A 6,651-nucleotide genomic window follows, 5' to 3' on the forward strand; every position below is an offset into this window, starting at 1 on the left:
GACACTCAACAGTAATAATTTTAGCTTTTCCTTCTAATTTCCTCCTTAATCCATTCTGATATAAGCGAAACCAGATTATTGAATTCAATTGAGACAATCTCAGCTTTGCGGCTAATACCAGAAAATGGCTTGTCAGGTCTTGCTCCTGCTCAAAGCACTTTCCACATAACCCACTTGGTCTTATTCCTCCCCCGCAATGAACAACCCAAACCTTATGAAAGTATTTGTGAGGGAAATGTACAAAAGGATAACAGTTACACTTTGGCACAGAACATTTGACAGAGATGCTTTCAGTCATTTACTTGGCTGGCACAGGGTTATCTTCAAATCTCCAGTGGGGGAGGTGATTTCCCACTCTGGAGATCGACTTCCTTCACTCTCCATGCATGTGTCCACCCCTTTTCTGCAGTTCCTATAGCAGTATCTGTAGTCAAAAGAAGAATGAAGGGTCCCTCCCAATGAGGCGCTAATGTGGCCTCCTTCCATGCTTTCACAAATACTTTGTCCCCAGGTTGTATTTTATGTATCCAGAAGCTAAGAGGGCTGTGCTGCATGATCAGCCCTGGCTTTCGCAATTGCTCGAGATTCTTCTTTAATGCTACCAGGTATGATTGTATTTGTCTATTCTCTAATCTTGGATCCCTACAGGCATACCATGGGTATAAGGCATATAACATTTCAAAAGGTGAAAGCCCCGTCTCAGAATGAGGCATAGCTCTTATATTTAATAAGGCAAACAGGAGGCATTTTATCCATCACATTCTTGTTTCTAACATCAATTTGGCTAATTGGGCTTTTAATGTCTGATTCATTCTCTCAACTTGCCCTGAGCTTTAGGGGTGCCACGGGGTGTGGTATTCCCATCAAATGCCTAAAGCATCTGCCGATAGCTTAAAAATTTTTGATGTGAAATGTGTTCCTTGGTCGGAATCAATGCAGCTTACTAACCCGTATCGAGGTATCATTTCTTCCAATAAGATTCTTGATACTGTTTGGGCTAGAGCCCGGGAGCTTGGGAAAGCCTCTACCCAGTGGGTTAGTTTGTCTACTATGACTAATAAGAATTTGTATCTCCCAGCCTTGGGTAGATCAGTGGAATCTACCTGGACCTGATAATCCAGGAGGCAGTTGTTGGACTGTGGTTTTTTCCACTCCTGTATCCACTAAAAAGCCCAACTCCTGTTTTTGGTGTCCAACCTTTAATTTTATCAAGGGCTCTCTAGATGTCTGTGACCCCAAATTATAAAGCCCCTCACACCTCTATTCTTCTTCAAAGACCACTTCATCCTTTATTCTTTTCTTACAATCCCTCTTGAGGTGTTCTTTCTTTTTACAGTAAAAACATTCGGGGGCACTTATTCGTTTGTTTGTCTTTTGTGTGTGTCCCAGCTTTCCCTGGGGCTTCCGGGCTGGAGCTGATGTTCCAGCTGTTTGTGCTTGTGCTTCCCTAACTGCTGCTACCAACACCCTGGCTTGTGTCTTTTGTTTTTCCTCATCCCTTCTCACACACACCTTCTGTGCTTCTCTCAATAGTTCCTGTAAACTTCTTTCTTACCAATTATCTATTTTTTTCTAACTTTCTTTGAATGTCCTCCCATGATTTAGCAATGAATTGCATTTTTAAAAGGACCTCCCCCCCCACCCTGCCCCAGGGGATTCAGGGTCCGTACCAGAATACATTTGAAGACTTTTTCTGAGCCTCTCCAGCCACTCGGTAGGAGTTTCATCCTTCCCGTGGCATACCCCCAGCACCTTGCTAATATTTTGTCCCTTGGGGACCGCTCCCTGAATATCTTGTACTACCATGTTTCTCAATCCAATAATTTTTGCTCGATCCGCCCCTGTCTGAGCGTTCCCTGACGGTCTTTGTTCCAGCCACTTTTCTGCCCCACTCCTGCCCTGGGGATTCCTGAATTCCCAATCTTTTATGGCAGCCTGCCTTATTATATCTCGTTCTTCAACATTAAACAAGGATCTTAATATAGCTGGGATCCCCCTGCTTGGAGTTTTGTTTAAAGATGTATGGACTTGCACATTGACAGTGATAATTACATGGATATTTACATATGGATGTTGCCATTCGTATGGGTGTTTTTCTGTATGTCTGTTGTAGTATTTATGGGTGTATGCTCTGTATATATTGGTTGTGTATATATTCATATGTGTTTGTGATTACATATATGTGTATATATGTATCTAAGTATACATGTATGTTGTTTTTTCTGTGTTTAGTTCTATTTTCTATGGGTACAGTTTTGTTGCAGTCTAAGTCTGTTGATGAAGTCATAGATATATGGCTCTTTAAATAGGTATGTTGGTATTTGTACTGGTAGATACGTCTATTTTTATACTTACATATGTATATTATTCCATTTCTGTGTGTAATTATTTTTACCTACGTATCCAGATGTATAGCTGTATATTTGTATTTGACGGATTTGTATGGATATTGATCTTGGTACAGTGATATTTGTAAATTTATAGATAGGTTTGTGTTCTATATCTGTTTATATATTGTATATAACATGTCATATTTAATCTGTGTTTATGTCTATTGTTATATATGTATTTATATATATGTGTGTGTGTATATGTATTTAGTTCTATTTAAACATGTACAGAGATCTATAGTTGTATAATTCTCTCAATCGAGCTCTTGGTACAAGGTTGCTTGGGGAGGGAATGCATATTTTTCTATTTTTATATGGGCTGTACACTTGTAGTTGTCGGAATCTGTGGTATTGATGATTCTGAGATTGTAAAACATCTCTGTCTTTCAGCCCCGTTGCCAAAGAAGAAGTCATAATTCGTCTGTGCTGGTTTTCAAGGTTGTTTATTCTTGCTTATCTATAACATGTTGTGCTGCCCTGCCACAGCTCTGTCCTGCAGGGCAGCATGTGGGGCTGTACCCCTCAGTGGGATGTCACAAACATTATATACCAGAAACTACGTGTGCTATATTTACAATAACATGCCAAGATCTATCATCTACCTTGAACAGTGTGTCCCCAGTCTAAACCAATAGAAAAATGCCAACACTGCAGTGAAACATGGAGGGCATGAAGAAGGAGAAAAAGGACAAGACACACCCAATTGCCTCCATCTTGTCCCCTTGGAACCCCTAATCCAGAAACCTACAATTTTACTTTTGCACCCGTGCCACACTTAATTATTACTTCTATCAAACACTCAGAGCTTGTAATTCATCCTGTAAGATTGAAAACTCTTTTCCATGGACAGAGATCACAGACAGTGTCTCTTGGGGCTCTGTACAGCGGGGATCCTCACCCCCTGCCAGCATCCCAGGCCTTCCAGGGCAGCCAGAAGGAAGCCCTGGATTCCCACAGTAGCAATATGTCATCAATTAAGTTCTTAAATACCTAATTGATCTTTGTATATAGTGAGTTGTTGTAGAGGTTGGCAATAAAGTAAGTTTTGTTAACTGAAAGTTTTTAACTGAAGTTGGGAAGCCAGAGCCCCAGGAATATTTCTTTGTCTGCTCTGGGGTGTCCTGACCCCCAGGGGAGCACTGACTTTGACCCTCATTCATGGAGAAAACTTCCAAAGCCTTAAAGGTAAAATAGAAACCACAAAAGTGTGAAAGAAATTGTACAGATTGTAGAGAGTAGTGTAGCATGTCACAAGGGTGAGGAATTTATGCTTTAGGATTTTTAGTATGTTACAGATGGGTTCAAGATGGACAATGTTGTCTCAAGTTCCTTTCTTCTCTCTTCTTCCTCTTTCTTCTTGGGTTTAGGTGGTATCTTGTAATTGGGTAGAAAAATCTACATTGCAGGCCTTTAGGGGTCAGTTTTGGGGTGAGAAAGGAAAATAATCTAGGTGTCACCTCTTAATTGGGTAATTTAGTTTTTGATTAGACTTAAAAAGTCCTTGCAGCACAAGGTTGTTGGCCATTTTTGTGCTGTTTTCACGCATGCAAGATCTGGGCACAGACAGTGTGCTGAAGTTTTGATAAGATAACAATAAACAGCAGCTGAAGACAGAAAAGGTCCAATGTGTCTCCTGTTCCCAACACAGAACTGCTCCAGGAGGGTCTCCCCTGCCAGGGGAGCCCCCAGGGAGTTGCCCAACTTGGGGCCCGCAAACTCATAGTTGGTATTTGTATATTTTTACCTAGACTGGTTGTAATAATCTAATAAATTCCTGGTTTCAGCCTTAATTGAGATTTGTATAGTTCTGTATTGTCAGTGCAGATGTAGCAATTTGTAATAAGTGACATTTTCCAACTGAAATTGATTCACATGTGTTTGTCGATCAGCAGTGTGGCTGTAGTAATCTGCAGGAAATGCCATTTGTCAGCTGCACTGGGTGTTTTGTGATTTGTGCTGCCCAAAGCCATGAGCAGATGGAAATGCTGGAGGATTTTGGCCATGAAAATCTCCAGCCATGCCCAGGACTTGCACTCAGGCTGGGCAAGGGAAGCGCAGATTTGGGATGGCAGCAGAGCCACACGTTGGCTCAGAACTCACTGCAAAGGCCTGCTGAGGAAACTCCAGGATTCCACTGAGAGTAGAACTCCAAGCAGGAGCCACCCGGGGAGGACAAATCCACGCCGTCCCAGGGGCAGCTCTTTAGGCAGCACTCCAAGTGTCCCTCTGAAGCTCGTCCTGGAGACCAGGAGCCAACAGGAATCCTGAGCCAGCTCCGCTGCCTTTGGCAGCACTTTGGCAAATGAGCTGCAGCAAGGGGGAGGCGACAGTGACTGTGACTGCTGCAGGCTGGGGATGAAGGAAGGGCCATGGACACAAGTGCTGAGATGCTCCAAAATCCAGGACAACTGGGGAGCAACAGGTTCTGACAAGCAGTAAAATGATGGAAGCCCTCTGTGTGAAGTGCCCTGAATTGCCAGGGGAGTTGCTGCTAGCATCAGCAGGAGCAGAAGGCAGCAGGATCTGCTTGTTTTCCCGGGTCTGTTTCTGGACACAGGCTCTGATGGCCCCTGCTCCCACAAAGCCTCTGCCCATGGAGGCTGCAGGGCAAAAGCAATCCCAGCGCAAGGAGAGGCTTTGCAGTTGAAGTCCACTGTCCTTTCGTTTAGGGGAGGAATGAGTGCAGTGCCAAAGCACAGCAGCTGGGCTGCAGGGCCCCTCACAGCTGTGTGTGTGTGTGCTGCAGGCCCACTGATGTGCCCATGCTGCAACATGTGCAAGAAGGACAAAGTGACCTGACTGTATTTTTAGCACAGCAACTCCTCCATCTGATGGCACACTTCCCCACCAGCCAGGGCGAGGCCTTGGCCAGAGCCAAAGCCTGCACTGGGAGGAGTTTCCCCCAAAATACCCTACAGAAGCCTGTATTTATGTCAATTGGGAAAGTTTCCTAAAGTGATACATTTCTCGCAGATAACTACACAAGGTTATACAGAGTTAGCCTGTCTCTGTAGTCGATTTTTAGCCAAATATTAATGGGGTTAATGACCCCAGGATCTATCTTGTAAGTCAGCTGTGGCTCAGGCTTGCTGCTCAGGCCTCAGCACATCAGACAGTGAATTTAGAGAATGTTTGAATTTAGAGAATGATAAAGGCTATCGTTTCTTTACTTCTTTTAGCCCAATACTTCTAGTCGTGATAAATCAGAAGTCTTTCTGTACATTCTGGCAAACAGACTATCCAAAACTTTCATTGTTTCTAAGTGTTAAAATTATCCACCCTGAGAAACTCAGTCACTTCCAAAATGAGCTTGAAATAAGCTATTATTTTAAAACAAAACCAAAACTTTTGCTAAGGGAGAGGTTTCCAAAACTCCTCTGGGAAACTAATGCAGATTGTTTGAAGTACCCATTTCCTGCCAGGAGCAGAGAGATGCCAACCTGGGCAGAGTTCACACAAAGCTCATTTCAGTACAAAGGTGATACAAGAGTGACTGGGGACGGACAGAGGGGCTTTGCAGCTCTGCTGGGGCTGCAAAGTTCAGGCTGCTGTTCACAGCTGTAAAAGGAACTCCTGCTGCTGTAGCAAAGCTCTTTGAAGACACAGACAGTTTATTTATGAGCCAGATCCTGCTGTGATGAAGAATAATCTGTTCCCCAAAATCTACCAGCAGCATTACCACATCATTCCTCAGCCAATTTGCTGCCAGAACCTGTAATCCCAGGAGCAATTTCCAGGGAAAGGGGAGCAGGTTCTACTCATTCCTTCTAACAGCTCTTACACCATGGCAGAACTCTCAGCAGCCCAGATTCCCCTTGGAAAGGCAGGATGCTATCTTGCTTCTCACTTTTCAGGATTCCTCATCATTTACAAGGCTTTACTCATATATTCTGAATGCTTTCACCAAGATAATGAATAGTCTAAGAGCCTGTGATGAAGTCCTTTTACTTTGTATCTGCTATTTCACGCAGGGAGGGGATGGAGGAAGGCAGGAGATTCCATGCTTCAGGGAAGGGACACCCAGGAGACAAACCTCTGACAGGTGCACCTTCCACGCAAATTAAATTTACAGGGAAAACATTACACCCTAGGAAGAAATGTCACAATTCAACTTCCCATTTTGATTTTTGGAACAGGCTTCAAATGCTCCAAGCACAGGGACCATTGAGACTCTAAGCCACACCATATCCCTGCCAAAATTCCCAGCAGCCATGACAAAATGGCTGCAGAAATAACGCAGCATCCTGGCCCTCCTGTTGTG

The sequence above is a fragment of the Lonchura striata genome, chromosome Z (assembly GCF_046129695.1).
Source record: "Lonchura striata isolate bLonStr1 chromosome Z, bLonStr1.mat, whole genome shotgun sequence".
NCBI classification, from domain to species: domain Eukaryota; kingdom Metazoa; phylum Chordata; class Aves; order Passeriformes; family Estrildidae; genus Lonchura; species Lonchura striata.